The sequence below is a fragment of the Gigantopelta aegis genome, chromosome 14 (assembly GCF_016097555.1).
Source record: "Gigantopelta aegis isolate Gae_Host chromosome 14, Gae_host_genome, whole genome shotgun sequence".
Taxonomy (NCBI): Eukaryota; Metazoa; Mollusca; class Gastropoda; order Neomphalida; family Peltospiridae; genus Gigantopelta; species Gigantopelta aegis.
This window is the reverse complement of record NC_054712.1, coordinates 38143384-38165733: the sequence shown is the minus strand read 5'-3', so window position 1 is coordinate 38165733 and position 22350 is coordinate 38143384. Positions and strand designations below refer to the sequence as shown.

The window sequence follows — 22350 nt, the reverse complement described above, 5'->3', positions numbered from 1 at the left end:
AATGTATTATGTCAGTATTAAGTAGATTATGGTCATCTGATATATGAACCTAATGGCAAGAAATGCTGAATACAATATAAATAGCGATAGAATTAAGTTGTTTACAAATTGCCTGAAATTGTAACATTGGTCACTGTGGAATTGCACATTGATGATTTATATGTTAAAGTGTATATATGTACAAGTACTTAGCTTATTCCAGAGTAGTGCATGTCTAACATAATGATAGGGTATGACATCTCTGAACACCTTGAACTCGGTAACAGACAGATGGTGGTTCCTGGCACAACACCCCAACATGGCAGGATTGTCCTGGAAATGAACAATATCTTAGAATGCAATTCTTATGGTGCATCTATATATTTTAAAACCTACAATTACCACCCCCCCCCACCCACCCCCCGCTGATGACAAAAAAGGTAATTGCATGTAGACCCTCCTGCAAAATATTCTTGATCTGTGTCCAAAAAGTAATTTTTCATAAATGCACACACACACACACACACACACACACACACATACACACACACACACACACATATATATTTTATTAGAGAAAGTTTTTAAATTTTCACCACATTTCAGAAATGTTTCAACTGAAAATCATCCATGCATGTACAAAGTACGAAAACAAACCCAACCCCCAAACCCTCCCCCCAAAACAGTTATTTTGTAGTTGCATTCCTGCCTTTCTTCTGCCGTCCCCCATTTCCATCCCATTACTGTGCTTCCCCCATTTCCCACCCTCCCTCAGTCTCCTCTCCCTGTGCCCTCCCTCAGTCTCCTCACTGTGCCCTCCCTCAGTCTCTTCTCCCTGTGCCCTCCCTCAGTCTCCTCACCCTGTGCCCTCTCAGTCTCCTCACCGTGCCCTCCCTCAGTCTCCTCACCGTGCCCTCCCTCAGTCTCCTCACCGTGCCCTCCCTCAGTCTCCTCACCCTGTGCCCTCTCTGTCTCCTCACCGTGCCCTCCCTCAGTCTCCTCACCCTGTGCCCTCTCTGTCTCCTCAACGTATCCTCCCTCAGTCTCCTCACTGTGCCCTCCCTCAGTCTCCTCTCCCTTTGCCCTCCCTCAAGTCTCCACACCCTGTGCCCTCCCTCAGTCTCCTCACCCTGTGCCTTCCCTCAGTCTCCTCTTCCTGTGACCTCCCTCAGTCTCGTCTTCCTGTGACCTCCCTTAGTTTCCTCTCCCTGTGCCATAATGTTTTGATTCCTGAATCCGTTTTCCATCCCCTTGTCCCCTTGCCCTCCTCATTTCTGTCCCCTTGCCCTCCTCATTTCCGTCCCCTTGCCTTCCCCATTTCCCACCCTCCCCGAGTCTCCTCTCCCTGCGCCATAATGTTCTGATTCCTGAATCTGTTGTGTCCACTAACCAATATTGACTTAGCTTGAGTAACGAAGAGCCTGCGAGTGGAGTTTAACCTCTTTACCAATGGAAATGAATTAATCTACACACTGCGCAGGAAGAGAGAGAGATACAGGGGAGAGAGAGCCTCAATTTAAGTATTTCCTTTTTCACGTTGTTTGCTCAACATGGTGTAGAAAATTGAGTAATCGCCTGCAAGATACGTTGTCAGTGCAGTGGGGCTTATGTTCCAATCCGTGCCCAGATAAAAAGGATTCCATGGACAGGGCTTAATCAAATAGATTTCTATCCCATAATGCTGACTTGTCACGGAAGGTGCATCGTGGGTAAAAAAAGATTCAACTAACCTTTTAAGCCTTGAGGTTGGACAGACATGCATGTGACGATTTCTGCAGGTGCTCCACAAATTGCATGAATGGTTGTTTTGTTTGTGCAGTGGTTATTCAGTTTATAAACGGTCTGTACAATTTGTTTTGAGATGTGACCCCATTTTAGGTTATAAATGCAAATTGTGTATTTACTGAGATCGGTTTTAGTAATTTCAGAACTAGATATGTTGTATTACAGTAAATGATGGGAATTTACTGACTTTAGGGATGGAAGAACATTACGAGTTTTGGTCATAAAAGCAATTCTGATCTAATCAGTCCAGTGAATGCAAAGTGTGTTAAATTGTTTATGACACCACTAGGGCACAATGGTTGATTAATCAAGATGCAAAAAGTTAATATTTTTATTTTTGAATTATATTTCGTTCTAAAACAATATCACTCCGTGAGACAAAATACAAATTAAAGTGACATCATCAGATATGACATTCTCGGATGACATAATTTTTATGTTCATAGAGATATGAAAAAAGTCGCATTGTTATGGCTGGACCAATGTGGTGACATTACAAATGGAGAAGAACTTTGGGGCAAAAGAGACGACCTGCTGCTGACTGTGGAGTTGATGGAGGCGGTAAAACTCACAATTTGAATTCAAGGAGCATAAAGAAACTGAACACAGAAGAAGAAGAAGAAGAAGTATTGTAATGAATGTACCAGAAAGACTGCATGTAGTATGGTGAAGTCCTTCTTAACCAAACCCTTTTTATACCAAAATTCCCTCAAAACCGGACATATTTCACGGTTGAGTGGTGCATCATTAAATAAAAAATCCTTCCTTCCTTTATTAGTAGCACCCAATAGCTGATGTATTTTTTGTGCTGGGGTGTCATTACACCATTGATTGATTGATCCATCCATCCATGCATCCATTCATTCATTCTTTCACCATCCATCCATCCATCCATCCATCATCCATCCATCCATCCATCCCTCCCTCATCCCTCCCTCCCATTCATGCTGTCATCCATCAGTAGCACTCCCCAAGACACCAGCTGCAGTACGCTGGTATATTACACCCAATAGCTGATGTATTTTTTGTGCTGGGGTGTCGTGTTACACCATTCCCTCCCTCCCTCCCTTCCTCCCTCCCTCCTTCCTTCCCTCCCTCCATTCATTCATTCATGCTGTCATCTGTCAGTAGCACTCCCCAAGACACCGGCTGCAGTATGCTGGTATATTACACCCAATAGCTGATGTATTTTTTGTGCTGGGGTGTCGTTACACCATTCCATTCCTCCGTCCTACGTCCCTCCATCCATCCCTCCATCCATCCATCCATCCATCCATCCCTCCATCCATCCCTCCATCCATCCTTCCCTCCCTTCATTCATCCGTGCTGTCCTCCATCAGTAGCACTCCCCAAAACACTGGCTGCAATACGCTGGTATATTACACAATGTCGACTGAGCTGCTTGCAGTGGTGGTCACAGCCACTGATCTGTGTGTTCTCTGTATTGGTGTTCTCTGTATTGCGCGTCAATAACTTACGACTCTTCATCTGGCCCACATGTAACACAGTCTTAACGAGAATTCGCCATCATAAAACTGGCCACTGGTTATTGATTGGACATCTGGAATGAGCCAATATTCCCACTCTACCTGATTACAGCCGTCACTTGGCTGGCCAATTTCTGCTTTAAGTAAGCTTGTAAACGACACCCTGAGGACCAATTCCGGTTTGAAATAAGCTTGTAAATTTCAATTTGTTTGGCCAGTTTCTGCTTTAAAAATTGACTTGAGTTATAAACATTTAATTTATTCGTATCGGTTGCTAAGTACTGTGGATAGTGTAAACATGATTCCAGGGTTTGAAATTTACCACGGCAACGATGGCAAGGACTGTGCATAGTTCCACTCTTTACTTGCCATTGTGCCCTGAAAACTGGACATTGTCGATGACAAGAAAAATGCTGTGGTGTGCTACTGCATGCCTTTCCCATACTAATACTGTATATAATATAAGAAATAGTAAAATTGTCATACGTACCAGGGAGAAAAGCAAGTTGCCTTTGTGCTCCTCTTTTGAAGGAGAAGTTTGCCTTGTTTTGCATCCTACTTGCCCTGGTGCCCTAATTTCTGCTATTTAAACCAAAGGCAATACTTGCAGTTCTATTAAAATTTTGCCCATGAGATTCAAGATATTCCCCAAGCCTTTAATTTATATTTCGGACACCCTACATAGTATTACGGGGGCAGGACATAGCTCAGTGGTAAAGTGCTCGCCTGATGCACGATCGATTGAGGATCGATCCCCATCGGTGGACCCATTGGGCTATTTCTCGTTCCAGCCAGTGCTCCACAACTGTTATAACAAAGGCCGTGGTATGTTCTATCCTGTCTATGGGATGGTGCATATAAAAGATCCTTTGCTGCTAATCGAAAAGAGTAGCCTATGAAGTGGCAGGAGCGGGTTTCCTCTCTCAGTATCTGTGTGGTCCTTAACCATATGTCCGATGCTATATAACCATCAATAAAATGTGTTGAGTGCGTCGTTAAATAAAACATTTCCTCCATCCTACTTGCCCTGGTGCCCTAATTTCTGTTATTAGACCAAAGGCAACACTTGCCGTACTTCCCAAAAAAATTTGCCCATGAGATTCAAGATATTCCCCATGCTATTGATACTAAAGAGGACTCTTATCTTGTTGTTTCACACCATGCTTTACATGTATATAGTAATAAAGCCTTTAATTTATATTCTGGATACCCTACATGGTAATACTGGACGGGACGTAGCTCAGTGGTAAAGCGCCCGCTTGATGTGCTATCGGTCTGGGATCGATCCCAGTCTGTGTGGGGCCCCATCTCGTTCCAGCCAATGCACCATGACTGGTATACCAAAGGCTGTGGTATAGCAATTGTTTTTTCGTTCATTTTTTCATTAGTTTTTTCGTTTGTTCGTTCGTTCATTAGTTCATTTGTTTGTTTGTTTGTTCGTTTATTCTTTCACTACACCATCGAGGCCAGAGAACAAGACTTTTATTAAGCGAAGCCATATTCAATCTTGAACATATATTAAACCCCCTCTTATCGGATGCCGATGATTAATTAATCAGTGTGCTCCAGTGGTGTCGTTAAACAAAGCAAACTTTAACTTTAACTTTAACTTTAACTTTAACTTTTCCCTTAATCAATAACAATTTCAGTTTTGGGTAGTCCGGAATGAAATCTATCAAATAAATCAAATGTACAAAAAAAACAAAAAAACTTAACATCATGCTTTGATGTTACTTGTAATTGTTAATATTATGTTGATAACCTTCAACAAAATCAAATTTGGAAGATGAAGTTCTGTAAGTGGACCGACCAGGTTCTAAGAGACTGTTTCCAGTGTGTTGGTATCAATGCCACGATTATTTGCTTGGCTGATTTGCTTGGCTGCGCACAGAGATGGGTCTCTATTAGAAGGAGATTGTTTCCCATCTCCTGGTGTTGCTAAGGAATTTCGTGGAACCCAGCCATTCTGCAGTGTCATAAGGTTATCGGCTATTTATATTGGTTCTTTGTGGGTATTTTGAACTGAGCGAAAAACACTGTGTCTTTCTTTGTGTCTCTGAATGCGGAACAAGTGCAGAATGCTAATCTTTGTTCTTTCAAGGGCTATGTATGTGTTTTCACACAGAGTTGTAGGTTTTGGAGACAGTCTACTCACAAAAATAGTCTGTTATTTTGTATTCGGAAAGTAAAGCACACATGACAAATGCATATATTCATGTCGTGTGTATATATATATATATATATATATAGATATATAGATATACATATATATACATATATGTAGACATATATATATATAATGCACATTGTTAATATTACAAATTGCAGAGTTTACAAAGGTACACTGCACAACATTCAAATCACTAAAAATGCTGCAACCAAATTAATGACCAAAAGTTTGTTTTGTTTAATGACACCACTAGAGCACATTGGTTTATTAATCATCAGCTGTTGGAGGTCAAACATTTGGTAATTTTGACTCTGTTTCTTCAGTTATACTTGGGTGTGAGACATAGCCCAGTGGTAAAGTGTTCGCTTGATGCATGGTCAGTCGAGGATAAATCCCCATCAGTTGACCCATTGGGCTATTTCTCATTCCAGCCAGTGGTCTACAACAGGTGTAACAAAGTATGTACTGTCCTGTCTGTGGGATGGTGCATACAAAAGATCCCTTGCTGCTAATTGAAAAGAGTAGCTCATAAAGTGGCGACAGGGGGTTTCCTCTCTGAATATCTGTGTGGTCCTTAACCATATGTCTGACGCCATATAACCGCATATAAAATGTGTTCCTCTCTGAATATCTGTGTGGTCCTTAACCATAATATGTCTGATGCCATATAACCGTAAATAAAATGTGTTGAGTGCATCATTAAATAAAACATTTCCTTCCTTCCTTCAGTTACAGTTGATGTATTAATCATTGGCTGTTGGGAGTCAGACACTTGGTAATTGTGGCTGTGGTCTTCAGAGGAAACCTGCTACATTTGCATTTTAAGTACATTTTGCTGTCTGTCTTGTTATGAATTTCAAGCCATGAATTACATAATGTTTCTTTGTATTGTCGAAAACTAAAACATAAAACACCTTGCTATATGTAGAAGTAACCATTTCTAAGCAAATTTCACAGAAACAGTAAATCTGTTATTCGAAATAAAATTGTATGCCCGATGAATGAATGCAAGATCATTCCTGCGATCTATGGCTCAGGTCTGCATATTATAAAATATACATGTGCACTGGGTCCATTTTGAAAATAAAACGTAAAAAAAAAAAAAACAGTAGACACTACACAGTTGATATACGTGTACTTGTATTAATTGCTTCCCTTCCCATCCATGAGTATTGTACAGCCTCGGTGGCTTAGTGGTTAGGCCATTGGTCTACAGGCTGGTAGGTACTGGGTTCGGATCCCAGTCGTGGGGTTTTTAATCCAGATACCGACTCCAAACCCTGAGTGAGTGCTCCGCAAGGCTCAATGGGTAGGTGTAAACCACTTGCACCGACCAGTGATCCATAACTGGTTCAACAAAGGTCATGGTTTGTGCTATCCTGCCTGTGGGAAGCGCAAATAAAAGATCCCTTGCTGCTAATCATAAAGAGTAGCCCATGTAGTGGTGACAGCGGGTTTCCTCTCAAAATCTGTGTGGTCCTTAACCATGTGTCTGACGCCATATAACCGTAAATAAAATGTGTTGAGTGCATCGTTAAATATAAACTTTTTTTCTTTCTTTCCATGTATATTGTATGATTTGTTGATAATTATATATTTAATACATTACAAAATCTATTTTAGCACTTCATGGGCACTATAGTTGCTATATAGCAATGCTCCAGTAGGCATTGCATAATATTGTATCAGCTGGTATTAAGTGCTGGAAACTGATATAAAGCTGACTGTAAATCAAGAAGGTATATCAAATATCGGTTGACGACATATGAAACTACCTGTTTTCAGCAAGCACCTAACCTTCATGGTCAGCTGTTCTGTTATTTATGGTATATTGCTATGTATAGTAGTATGGTGACCTGAATATCAAACTAATAAGAATATACAGTTCACCATCCTCATACAGGCCTCTGCAAATTCAAATTTGCATAAGCTGAAAAAGAGTTACGCTAACATAAACTAAATTGAAATTTCAGTGCACAATTTTGTGGTAAATGTTTTAGTTTTTTTTTAATTACATTGAGTATACATGTACTTGTTTTACAAGGAAGTGGGATCTTTTTTCTTTTTGATATATATACAAGTCATGATGCACTGACTAGAATGATCAATAGCCCAATGGGCCCACCGACAGGGTTCGATCCTAGACTGACTGTACATCAAGCAAGCACTTTCTTTACTATCACTTGCACACACCCCCCCCCCACACACACCCCACACACACACTTCCTATGCCAGTGTTTGCAAATATAGCCAGTCTGACTGACACACAATTCAGTGAGCCCTACCCACAGATAAAACAGAACATTTTCACTTTATCATGAATCTTGAGTTTTGTTCTGTAATACACAAGCTGACTGTGTGTCATTTTGACATGTTATTAGTGCAGGCATGATAAACCTGAAGTTTCACTTGAAACCTCTACATGTGATTTTGTGATATGCATGAAATCTTAAAATGACTTTATAACTGGAAAAAACAAGTTATACCGGTGTTTATTATGTTCAGGCATCAGAAAACTGCTCAAGAATGATTGTTTTATTTGTGCATTAGTCATGCAAATCTAATATATGGTATCTCCCATTTTTCATTCACAGTCAGTGTTTCTGCCAGAAAGAAATTTTTGGGTATGGTGCTATGGAATTGAATGCAACCATGGTCAACAGGAGGTATGGGGGCCTTACCCTGAAAACAAACTGGTTAAGTTTAGGGTCAGGGTTAAGAAAATCATACAGTAATGATAAGAGTAATTAATTTTATCAGAAGGTTAACTTTAAAAAAACAGAAGAAACCCTGACATTAAACTTAACACATCATTTGTATGGACAAAATGGATTATGCAAAAAGAAAACGGGTGACCTGAATTTTAATTATGCTTAATCCATAAAAATTAGTTATACAAATTTTAAATTTTCAGAGACCTCTATTAACATTTACAAAAAAATGCAGGACTCTTTTAAAAATAAAAAGAAAAGCAAAAAAAAACCCAAAAAACGAGAACAAAAAACCACACAAAAAATAACACAAAACCACCACAAAAAACAACAACAACACACACAAAACGTTAATTAATTTTTACCATCAGACATATTTATAGGAACCATTGATCTCGAATACTATAAAAGTTAGAATGAATGAATGAATGCTTAGCTACACCTCATGGTGCAAAACACATCAGCTAGTGGGTGTCAAACAGAGGTATACGAGGATCAACACCAATAAAAGAAACAATAAAAGCATCAATAAAACGCGGAGTAACAGCTGTGAAAATCACGTTCATAAAAACACAATGACGCACAGCAACAGCAAAGGAGTCTGATGTCATTTTTGTGTACCTGACAATTGTGCACTGAATTTGATTGATTGAAAACATGTCATTTATACAAAGAACAAAAGGAGATTGGGCACATGCTTGAATTGGGGCACAGGCTTGAATTGGGGCACAGGCTTGAATTGGGCACAGGCTTGAATTGGGGCACAGGCTTGAATTGGGGCACAGGCTTGAATTGGGGCACAGGCTTGAATTGGGGCACAGGCTTGAATTGGGCACAGGCTTGAATTGGGGCACAGGCTTGAATTGGGGCACAGGCTTGAATTGGGCACAGGCTTGCTAACTTTACATGTACATGTATATATGAAGCTTTCTGCTGCATGATCATGTACAGGAAAGAAGAAAATGTTTTATTTAATGTGTTATTTAACGACGCACTCAACACATTTTATTTACGGTTATATGGTTAAAGACCACACAGATATTGAGAGAGGAAACCCGCTGTTGCCACTAAATGGGCTACTCTTTTTCTAATAGTAAGCAAGGGATCTTTTATACACACCATCCCACAGACAGCCTTTGTTACACCAGTTGTGGAGCACTGGCTGGAACGAGAAATAGCCCAATGGGTCCACCGACAGGGATCGATCCTATACTGATCATGTATCAAGCGAACGCTTTACCACTGGGCTATGTCCCGCCCCGATCATGTACAGCGAAATCCCTCTAAACCGGACACCCATTCAACCAAGTAAGAAGGTTTTTCAGTTACGTGTTGTACACGCATCTCGGATTTATGAAGAATTAACAGGGTCATTTCGACTTGATCCACAAGCTGGGATAATGATGGGTTATCATGACACTCCTGTCAGCTATCACCTTCTAGCGTAAATGTAATAAATTTAACCTTTACCTTGTACAGAATATTCAAATAAATGTTGGCTTTCTGCTTTATAATATACATATATATATATATATGTTAGTTCGGACAGCTTTTGAATTAAATGTACATACATTGTACATGTATGTAAGGTGAATGTCAGATCCACCAAAGGTACATTGTTTTACATTTAATGACCCCCTGCTCACACATACATGTACACATTCACATCGTACATCATTTGAAAGCTTAATGGCTGGCTGTCAGCGTTCGGGATGGTGCAGAGCTTAAGGTGTTCATTATCTTTGAAAGTAGGAGGTATTTTTAAAAAAACACAGTAGCTGGCTCTATTGACTGTGAGCGGTGAAGTATATAGGTTGGACTGTACCAATTAAAATCCCATAGGCGACCATGTTAACGTTTGTGTTTTAAAACACTATATGCAATATATCAATCAAACTATGACCCATAAATATCATTACTACAACCCCTTCCTCAAAGTATTAACTGCAGAAAATGGTACCTTTCATGGCTCATTTTCGGTATAACTAGATGTTTTTACAACACCCCTAGTTTCGCACAAAATTTAAGTACTTTTTTTTCACATGTACCCATACATGTTGCAAGCACAAGGCTACTTGACACAGTGGTACTAGATGAATTAAAATTGTATACATTTTTAGCCCAGATGAAACTAATTTTTTTTACAACCAACACACTCACATTTATAAACAATCACAGGACTTGTGGTGTTAACTTCTCTATCAATAGTTCGGTGCACCTCGAACTTCGACCCAACCAGAAATTAATTGGTTTAGTGCTACCTATACGTGTAGGCATGAAAAGGTGATAGTGAAGACAGTGCTCGCCTGGTGTGCAGTCAGTCTAGGATCGATCCTCGTTAGTGGGCCCATTTGGGTTATTTATTATTCTAGTCCGTGCATCACAACTTGTAAATCAAAGGCCACAGTATGTGCTATTCTGTCTGTGGGATGGTGCAAGTAAAAGATCCCTTGCTACTAATAGAAAAATGTAGCGGGTTTCCTCTCTTAAGACTAGATGTCAAAATTACCTAATGTTTGACATCCAGTAGCCGATTATTAATAAATCAATGTGCTCTAGTGGTGTCGTTAAACAAAACAGATTTTTTCTTTCTTCTTTTTTTCTTCTTTTTTTTTGTTTTTGTATTTTTTGTATTTTTTTTCTTTCGTTTTTTTGAAAGCTTAATGGCAGCCTGTCAGCGTTAGGGATGATTCAGAGCTTAAGGTGTTCATTATCTTTGAAAGTAGGAGGTTGTTTAAAAAACAGTAGCTGACTTTATTGACTGAGAGCAGTGAAGTATATAATTGTAGACATGAAATGTGTGTTGTGAGATCTGCAGCCTCCTCCAAACAGGGCGGGACGTAGCCCAGTGGTAAAGCGTTTGCTTGATTTGCAGTCGGTCTGGGATCGATCCCCATCGGTGGGCCCGTTGGGCTATTTCTTGTTCCAGCCAGTGCTCCACAACTCGTGTAACAAAGGCCGTGGTATGTACTATCCTGTCTGTGGGATGGTGCATATAAAAGATCCCTTGCTGCTAATCGAAAAGGGCAGCCCATGAAGTGGCAACAGCAGGTTTCCTCTCTCAATATCTGTGTGGTCCTTAACCATATGTCCGACGCCATATAACCGTAAATAAAATGTGTTGAGTGCATTGTTAAATAAAACATTTCCTTCCTTCCTCCAAACAGTGATGCCAACTACTTACAATAACTAGCGACTATGCTAGACGATTGAACCTTCTCGGTAGACCCATTCTCTGATTTGTTTTTTCCCCAACCCAACCAGTGCCCCATGACTGGTATATCCAAATTTATTTACATACATGTATGCTATATTCTGTTATAAACATTTTCCTTAAATTTTAGAATAATGTGTAGGATTTAGCATATAACATTTTGTGTAGAATTATAACATATTAACATATATACATGTAGCCAAGGATACTTCCTGCTACATCTCAAACAGGCAAGATAAGCTCCCTTTATTTTCGTGCTTTTATCCAATTAAGGTACAAGCACGCTGTCCTGGGCACACACCTCAGCTATCTGGGCTGTCTGTCCAGGATAATGGGTTAGTTGTTAGTGGTTAGTCAGAGAGAAGAGGGTGTAGTCGTCTTGCACCTTACCCATTGAGCCGTTAAAAACTCGCTCTGGGTGGGAGCCAGTATCGGGTTGTGAACCCTGTACCTACCAGCCTGATGTCCGATGACTTAACCCTGCGACACCACCAAGGCCTGTCATTATTTTCTATTCAATTTAAGGCTGAGAGGTTGTAGTATTTACAGTTTATTTGTTTGTAAGCTGTGTACACACAGACTGAAAGATTGCATGCAACAGCTTTAATCACATGGAACATAAACATTGTCATTTGTGGGATTTGATTTGGTGCTGTGATCCCAGCGGTATTGAGTAAATATTGATATTTTCATTTGGCAGCCAGTGTTTTTCATTTGTCTTGCTGCATGCTGCCATATGAGTACTTGTTAAAGTTCAATTCATTGTGTTTGTCTTGTGTGCCCTCTGGTACCATGGCATTAACTACATACCATACATGTATATATACAAGCTGTTCTGCCCTCTGGTACCATGGCATTAACTACATACCATACATGTATATATACAAGCTGTTCTGCCCTCTGGTACCATGGCATTAACTACATACCATACATGTATATATACAAGCTGTTCTGCCCTCTGGTACCATGGCATTAACTACATACCATACATGTATATATACAAGCTGTTCTGCGTAACAAAACAATGTCAACATTGACATCCAGTACACATGGTCAAGATGACAAACTGGAGTGATGATGCAATCAGTCTCTGTAGTTATAATGTTGGCTGTGTTGACAAAGAGTTAGTGTAAGATTAAACCAAGAGTCACAGAGTATTGTAGGGATCTTTGAATTTTGTAAGATTAAACCAAGAGTCACAGAGTATTGTAGGGATCTTTGAATTTGGCTGAAATCCATTTCCTGGTGTCTAGGGACGGGACATAGCCCAGTGGTAAATTGCTAACTGGACGTGTGGTCAGTCTAGGTATGTTCCCATTGGTGGGCCCATTGGGCTTTTACTCATTCTAGCCAGTTTACCATGACTGGTATATCAAAGGCCGTGATATGTGCTATCCTGTCTGTGGGATGGTGCATATTAATTTAAAGATCCCTTGCTATTAATGGAAAACATGTAGTGGGTTTCATCTCTAAGACTATATATATATGTTAAAATGACTAAATGTTTGATATCCAATAACCGATGATTAATAAATCAGTGTGCTCTGGTGGTGTCTTTTAACAAATCAATCAGTCTCTGTAGTTATAATGTTGGCTATGTTGACAAAGAGCAAATGCAAAATTAAACCAAGTCACAGAGCATTGTAGGGATCTTTGAATGTGCAGAAATATCACTTCCTGGTGTCTGAGGGAATGTTGACTGTTGGTGACTCCATGACATGCATATGCATATATATATGAAGGGACCACAGCAATAACCTATGATGTCCAAACAGATAGTCAGTATTATGACGGTCCTGTATGTCATGGTCACAATGACACACTAAAGTAAAAACCTGTAAATTAAGGTAGACCAGTATATTTTAAAAGTAGTTGGTAAATTATGCTTTCTTAGGCATAAATATTCCACGACTGCAAAGTTGTAAACTTTAAAATTAAAAAATGTCACCTTAATAAAAATATCACATCACAGGTTATTCCCATGAACCCTCCACATACAATTTGTTGTGGGCCAGATTCACTTGGGACTGATAAAATATGCTGGTTATTTAATTTTTAATTTTTTAATTTTTTCATAAAAATTGTCTCACCAAAACCAGAGCTATACCTGAATATTCTCCAAATGAAATACCAGACATTAGATAATTGAAAATTTGTGTCAAACATATACATGTGGGTTACACAATAATAAAATTTAGTGTTTGCATAACCCATTATTACCAATACAATGTAAATGATATCTTAAAAAAACATTTCACAAAAAAAAATTGGGTTGAGCAAATCTCTAGCCTTGCATGAGCGCCACATAAACAAAAGCTGTCATTCTCGTGATTTTTAGAATCCTGAATATTCCGTATGACATGGCTGTTTAATTTTCTGACTGAAAATGGCTACATGTATATTGTACATTGCATGTTCTGAAATGTGACTTCCTGGTATCTTAGAGAGTGTTAACTTTTTTTTTTTTTTTTTTTTATTTTTTTTTTTTTTTTTTTTTTATTTAAATGCCACAAACATTTAACACAGAGACAAAGGCATTTTTAGTTTTGTTTTGACATTACAAACATGGATAATGATGATGAGATGAATGGTAAAGCCACAATATTTCCTTTTCGGTATGGGACTGCTTGACAAGGCCATGCTCCACACTTGTGTGTTGACTATTGTTGACCATGAAATGTATGTTTTGTTGATGACAATAATAGTCTCACCAGATCTCGCCACAACCAGACATGCAGCAACATTTCTAAAACCTAAGTACACGTCAACTGAAAAAGCTATGGTATATTATACATTATGTATGTGACTCACTTTATTTGGGAATGAGGACACACTTGCAATTTATCTATTTTCTCTTTCTTTCCACTTTCAATATCTTGACGATTATCTTGACTGCGGGTTATTTCAAGTTTACTGTGAGCTCTGTCACATTATTTTATACCAGTGGAATATATTTAAATGTCTCATATATATATATATATATATATATATATATATATACTGTACTGTCTGTCAATGTTGTTTTTTTGTTTTTTTATCCCCTGTGAAATATACATTGATACTTTTTAACTTAAGGCAAGGACCTGTTTAGACATACTTACAGCATGAATCATTGCACAAAATACCCTAGACTTGCCTGATTTCCACTTTGATTTAATTTAAATCACACAAAAAGAAGTGAAGTTTTAAAGTCACTGACCCAAGTTTCCGTGGTATGGTCTTATTCAAATAAAATTCATTTTACAGTTATTGCCAACATTAGGACACCATGCCACATGGGATTTCATGCAAGACGTTGCTTGTTTGATATGCGTTACAAGGTTGCATGCACAGATCTCTTTTTTCTCTTCCTTAGCAGGGTGAGTTATACATGTTGCCCAGTAGTAAAGTGCTCGCTTGATGTGCGGTCGGTTTTGGGATCGATCCCCATCAGTGGAGTGGGCCCATTGGGCTATTTCTCACTCCAGCCAGTGCACCATGACTGGTATATCAAAGGCCGTGGTATGTACTAAGCTTTCTGTGGTATGGTGCATATAAAAGATCCCTTGCTGCTAATCGAAAAGAGTAGCCCATGAAGTTGCAGGTTTCCCACCTCAATATATGTGTGGTCCTTAGCCGACGCCATATAACCGTAAATAAAATGTGTTGAGTGCGTTGTTAAATAAAACATTTCCTTCCTTCCTTCTCATCCTTAGCAGGCCTTTCCTAGGATATATATTTTTTTTAAGGCAAGAACATATGGGATATTCAGCTACAGTGAAACCTCTCCAAACCGGACCCTCTGTAAACCAGAATTCCCTCAAAACCGGACATTTTTCATGGTCCTTTTTTAAAAATCAGTACAGAAATTAACCTCTCCAAAAAGAATACCTCTTAAAACCGAACATTTTACTTGGTCCAAAGGGTCTCCGGTTTAGCAATCCTTGGTTTTTGAAAATTATAGGCGAGTGGAAAATCGCACACCTATATGCTAAGGCGAGTGAAAAAATCACTCTCCAAAATAAATAAAATAGTCAGTGTAACTCAGATTGCATTTTGACTGGTACATCTACAAAGCTGTCTATTAAACCAGTATTTCTCGATTTGTTCAACAAAGAAATACCAGTTTAACGACTGCATGGAAGCCACTGCCATGTTTTTAATTTTTATTGTTTTAATAAAAGGACCTTCCTATCAGCTAAATGAACTATGTTTTTACCAGAATGGACTCTTTCCTATTAATTTATAAAGATAAATCTGAATGGAACCATAAAGCGTGTACATGTAGCTCTTAAAGAGACTATCATGAGTTTTTGCCTCAAAGATTTCCGATTGATTCCATCAATAAAACAAATACACATACTGCTTTCAGCTTTTTTTCTTCTAAAAACACCATCTTAATTATACCTAAACATGTTTTAAATATAAAGCATTATTTGGATAATATATTTGGAATGACCTTAAGCTGAATAATTTAAAATTTCGTTTCGCTGTTTGAAGAATGAATTTGTAGGTAAAATTATTTTACCCATGAATTAATATTGAGATAATATATATATACAAAAATTACAATGTTCAAAAATGGTTTAGTTATAGCGATATTCATATTCTAAACAAGAAAATGTAAGTAAATTGTAATTTTAATAGTGTAAAAACATTTTATTTGGTGAAAACCTTTTAAAATGGCTACAAACTCATTATATTGAACAAATTGATTTAACCATCAGTTTTATTTTTGTCTTAACGAAGATAACTTACCTGTGTAATTTGAAAAATTAAAAATTTTATCTTGTATTTTGCTTCTTAAAGCTAATACTGTATAATTTATCTTGAAATGAACTTAAAGCAGTGTATTTACATGTACATGCACATAGCTACATTTTATGTTTTTAAATTTAAATCAATAAAAACCGAGCAAGTCTAAGTCCGACAAGACCAAGTTGTTAATGGCAGTGCTTTTAGTGTGTTTCGATGTTATGCACATCACACATCATCAGTTTTCCATAATAGCTGTGTACTGTCATTTTTACCTGTTATGCATATTACATCAAGTGTACACAAACCACATTGTCATCAAAAGTGCTGTGTGCCAGAATGTTTTTAATTCTTTTATACCAAACAAAAAACATTTCCACTGTATGTTGTTGAAGTTTTGCATGTACAGTATAACCTCGATTTAACGCCAACCAATGTTCCAAAATAATTTTGGCGTTATATCGAGTTGGCGGTATAGTGAGGGTGCCTTGGATTTACTACCAAACTTAATTTTTTTTTTAAATTGCTGACTGTCAAGAATATGACATATATGGGCTCCAGTTCAGCGTCGGACTCTTCTTCCTGGTCATCGGTCGTTTCATCGTGAATCTGTTTAACACTTTCAAGAATCTGCTCGTCGCTGATATTAGCAAATGTCACTGTTTCGTTGTCAATGTTGACACACTCATCAACATCCATTCTCAGCTGTTCGTCGATTGAAAGCTGGCCTGTGACGTCACCAACCAGATCTCGCAACGCTGTCGTTTCATTGGCTGGTGCTTGGTGCAAGTCGGAAATGAGGGTCCCGAGGAACGACCCCTGTGTGAATTCAACAATTTTTGATGGTGGTGGCACTGACGATATCCCAAACATGTTTCACAAAATGAATGGCGTCACAACGCTGAAAAGTGATTGGCTATATCTTGCTGACTTTTAGTTGAATTTATCTTAGAGTACTGAACAATTTGTCTTTTTTCAACCGCGTCTAATATGATAGGTTTTCGCTTTAAATCCATTCTGCTGTAATAAAATGCGTTACCGGTGCCGTCGCATTTATGTCAAAGCTAAATAGCAACTTAACATGAGGCCATGGTCGAAATATGCTTGAGCATAATAAAACTTACCTAAAGTTTTTTAAATTAATTAAACTTGAGTCGTCGTTGCCAGCACTTCAAAGACCCGACAGAACAATCCGTGATTGAAATAATGAATCTAATGCACCCCTCTGTCACGTGATCACTATAGCGGCTGTTCTTTCTATACCGAGTGTTGATTGGACACAAACACCGCGCCTGCCTAAACAATTCTAGCACTTACATCCGTTAATTGCTACACAATAAACAAAAACAGATTCAGTGTGTACTGCCAGTGTACAACGGAGTTAGGATTTCCCCATTCAACAGATCGCTAGTAATTATGTCACTATAATCAACTTTGTGACCAGACCATTGGCGGCAAAATCGAGGGAATTATAATGGCTAAATGGAGTTCGGTTCAAAAACGTCGTTGGCGGATGGCGGATACTGAGGGTGGCGTTATATCGAGGGAAACAAACATGAATGAAAACGGTACTTTAAAGAAAGTTGGCGGTATGCGAGGTTGGCGTTAAATCGGGGGGCAATAAATCGAGGGTACACTGTATATAATATATAGACAAGTGTAAAAAACAATTTAAGAAGACAAATTGTTGAAATTGTCAATAGATTAAAATCTTCTTGTCAAGAGAATAGTTGTTGCAAGTTTTTTAATTCATGTTTAAGGTAGGCATTTTGAAATGTTGGTTTGAAATCAAACGTCTAGTTTTTATCATTTTTAAATTTTATCATTTTTAAATATTGAGATATGAGCAGATATGAAAAAAGCATGGTGGCCATCTTGAAATTAAAAATGGCTACCCTAAATTTGAATTTTAAAATTGGCACCAACTGTTTTCTTGACCAGTGTTGTATTTAGAAGTTTTTAAGCATTATTGCCAAGATTCTACCCAGTATTTATACACACCTCATTTTTCTTAAGATGCTTATATTCTGTTATTTATAAAGCAGCTGATTATTTAGCAGGAAATCTATATATTTATCTGACATTTTAAAAGTGAAGAAACATTGTGGGCGTTTCCATCAAATATTGCTCATTCTCAATTGAAAATACTTCTATTTTTATACTTCATGCCATAATTGTATCATGCCTAGGGCTAGGTTGTTTTCCCCGTTGACAAAAATGCAATAAATCTGTTTAACTGCACATTTGTTTAAACAGCAGCATCTTATAGTGAGCCACACGAATCTTCATTGCATCATGCTACATCACATGGGGGCATGGTGCAAGTCCGTTGCTGAATAAACTTACTCATGATATAGTATGCGTGATTTATTGCACCCTTTCGATGTTTTGAGTACTGTTTTACACTCTGGACTATTAGCCGTCAGTCAAAACATCAAAAGTGAGCAATAATTATGTACCTACCACTCATAAGTTTATGGGGTAACTCTTAACATACATGTATACACATGTGTTATGAAAAACATACTGCATGACATTATCAAAATTTTCATTGTACTTCATTGTGCAGAGATACAAGTTAGTTTTCATCAGTCTTTGCCAGAAAAGGCGAGTAATCACCCTCGCTCTCCTCCACATTCGCCTGGAAAGTTTAGGAGAGTGGCCAATTGATCGCTGTGCAATACAAATCTGTATTACATTTTATTGACACTTCATGTGATTGCTTGCCTGGCACCATTTCAGGAGAGTGATTTTCAGCTCACCTGGCACCATTTCAGGAGAGTGATCTTCAGCTCGCCTGGCACCATTTCAGGAGAGATCTTTAGCTCGCCTGGCACCATTTCAGGAGAGTGATCTTCAGCTCGCCTGGCACCATTTCAGGAGAGTGATCTTTAGCTCGCCTGGCACCATTTCAGGATAGCGATGTTCAGCTCGCCTGGCACCATTTCAGGAGAGTGATTTTCAGCTCGCCTGGCACCATTTTAGGAGAGTGATCTTTAGCTCGCCTGGCACCATTTCAGGAGAGTGATCTTCAGCTCGCCTGGCACCATTTCAGGAGAGTGATCTTCTGTTTGTTTGCCTTGATTTTGCTCATGGCAAAGGTTGTTCATTGTTTTGTCATTCAGATGAGATGAAGCAAAGCATATTGATGATACAGTCTGTGATTCATGCAATACATGTACGTGTGTAATATGAGTAATATGACACTGTATCTGTATTCATGTATATGATAGCTGATTCATGCATAGTGTATGTGTGTGTGATTAATAATGTACATGTGTAATATATGAATAATACGACACTGTATCCATGTATATTATGGCTGATTCATGTTCGCATGTGTGCACATGTGTGCACATGTGTGTGTATGTGTGTGTGTGTATAGATGATGAGTTTGAAACATGATAGTAATGATACGTACATGTATGAGAAATATAAGTTTTGACAGTAGGGATATACATGTTGTACACTGCTATCCACTGCAATAAGTAGAATACAGGTTTAACTATACTTGTATGCCAGGTAGATGCTCTGCCACTGAACTAAATCCTGCCACTCTTTTGTGCTAGTTTTGATTTAGTGCAAGAAATATATTCAGATGACATAAGAATGTGTGATGTGGTGTCTTTTTGAATGGAAATGACGTCAAACTTGAATGACGTCATTTTGGATATCCTAACATAAAAATAAACTAGTGCTTAACATTTTTTGTTTTCTGAATGCTGGACAACATTCAGTGTAAGCTTGCTATTGAAATATATTTGAATGATGACTATGAATGCACTAGTCAATTATGGAGTGTCACCCATAGTACATTTGCTTAAATGTCAAACGTAGTGCTGTGACCTCGATTAATTTACATCTAAGTTATCAAATTCTGAAAGTATGTGATCTGAAAAATATCACATGCTTTGATTGCACTGGATATGCTAGCTAATATATGATACATAATATATGATAATATATATATATATATATATATATATATATATATATAAACACATATCTACAGAAGAACAACAAGACCTGTTAGAGTGTTTAAATGGCTGAACTTTATCATGGTCACATTTAATGGTTTTCCCACAGATAAGCTGGTGGTCTGTTGTAGTAAGTTTAGTGTTTTTCTGACAGGTGTTTCCCCACACAGACAACTCATCCACTCTTGATAAACCACCTGTTAGCCGGCTCAGCAAGTAAAACATGTTATTTTGCACCAGATATTACACTTTTGTGTGTTACGTCCTACGTTATTTTTCACCAAGCTAAACATAGTAAAATGCATTATCTTTAAGCAGATATAACACTTTTTGTGTGTTACGTCCTACGTTATTTTTCACGAAGCTAAACATAATAAAATGCATTATCTTTAAGCAGATATAACACTTTGTCTGTTACGTCCTACATGATTGTTGTTATTTTTCACTAAGCTGAAAGTAGTAAAACGTATTATTTTTAAGCAGATAGTTGTACAGTGTGCATAGTAACACTCGATTATATCCATACAATTTAAAACAGTTGCAAACCTTGATCTGTCAATGTTTACATTATCACCAGCTGGAAATACCTTAATGAAGCCTCTTTTTTTTTAAGTGAGATGAAAGCAAAAAAGTAGTTCATGATAACTGACTTAATTAAAATGCAGTAATTAAAATTTTTACCAATCAAGATTATAAGAAGCGATATCTCCTAGGAGAATAATCGCAGGAGATATTGCAAAGTATAGTGCCAGCGACATCTGTTACAAAAGCCTTTAATAGATGATAAAACACTTTTCATTTTTTATTTTTTTTTGTTGCTTGTATCCAATTAAGGTTAAAAAACGCTGTCCTAGGCCCACACCTCAGCTATCTGGGCTGTCTGTCCAGGACAGTGAGTTAGTTGTTAGTTGGTTAGTGGTTAGTGAAAGAGAAGATGGTGTAGTGGCCTTACACCTTGATGTCATGTTATGTCATAGGGTTTTACGTGCACATTCAGAACAAGCTGTTGTAGCACACTCCTGTCGTGGGCACAAGAGCCGGCCTTGGCCGGCTCCTCCGTCCATGACAGGAAAGGTGGGGGGGAGGGGAGAGAAGGGACCGCCTGCACTGGCAGGTGCAAGGGAGCACCAGCAGCCTGATCAAATCAGTAGCAGGCGGGTGGGGGTGGTGGTGGTGCTATGGAATTTGAATGGAGCAGTTAAATGCCAAAGAGAAAAGGGTGCACAATTTTGATTGAGGGAATTTGGCACAATATTTTGAACGGTCGGTCGAAAGGTAAATGGCAGAGCTAATATAGGACAGTGGGTTAGTTGTTAGTTGGTTAGTGAGAGAGAAGAGGGTGTAGTGGCCTTACACTTACCCATTGGGCCCTTAAGAACTTGCTCTAGGTTGGAGCTGGTACCGAGCTGCAAACCCTGTACCTACCGGCCTGTAGTCCGATGGCTTAACCACTGCCATACAGTGTTAGTAACATATTATACAGTGTGTTGACTTTTTACTCTCCTACTAGTCCAACCGAAGTGGACTTCAGATGTTATTTGTCTGTCCATCCACATACTTTTCCAGAGGTGTTTTTTTTTGTCCAACATATACAAGATTTAAATGTTGTTTAAAAAATAATAATAATTCCTTGCAATGCCTGACTTTATTGAGCTGAAATTTTGTGTGTAACGCGGTCATGTTTTGTTACAGATCAAATATAACTTTCATGGCAATTTACAAATTTTTCAGAGTTATGGCCCTTGAATTTAGGAGATACATAAAGTAACAGGCAAAAGAAACTTATCACCTTGTTCAGTAGGTCCATAAAGAAACACCAAGACAGATGTGATCTATATGATGATTATTTTACTGAAAGGAATCGTTTTCCAATGTCTTTACAAAAAAGCATTGCCATATCGATAGTGCACTTGTAATAATTAAGGCCGAGCGAAAGAGACATGGGTTCAAAATTAAAAATTACACAATCAGAGTCCCTTCAAAAGGTGCTTCTAAAGTCAAATCATGGGACAAGACATGTCGTCAGTAGCGTGTGTGACCACCCCTTGCATCAATACATGCCAAAACACGTCTCCTCATGGATGTCGTCAGTCGCCGGATGACGTCAGCAGGAATTCTGCACCAAACATCCAACAAAACCTGTTCAAGCTGCTGTCGATTTGCTGGGGGAGGTATGCGTTGTCTCAACTGTCGATCAAGATGATCCCAGAGATGCTCTGTGGGATGGATGTCTGGAGAACATGATGGCCAAGGCAACACGTTGACTTTAACATTGTTGAGATAATCCTGAACA

At 38.4% G+C, this 22350-nt stretch overlaps 1 protein-coding gene across 4 annotated transcripts in view; it reads left to right on the top strand.

The window, feature by feature from the left end:
- The window catches only part of LOC121388003 (protein MTSS 1-like), a 121791-nt gene that overhangs the window by 29954 nt on the left and 69487 nt on the right, over positions 1-22350 (top strand). The window lies entirely within an intron of this gene.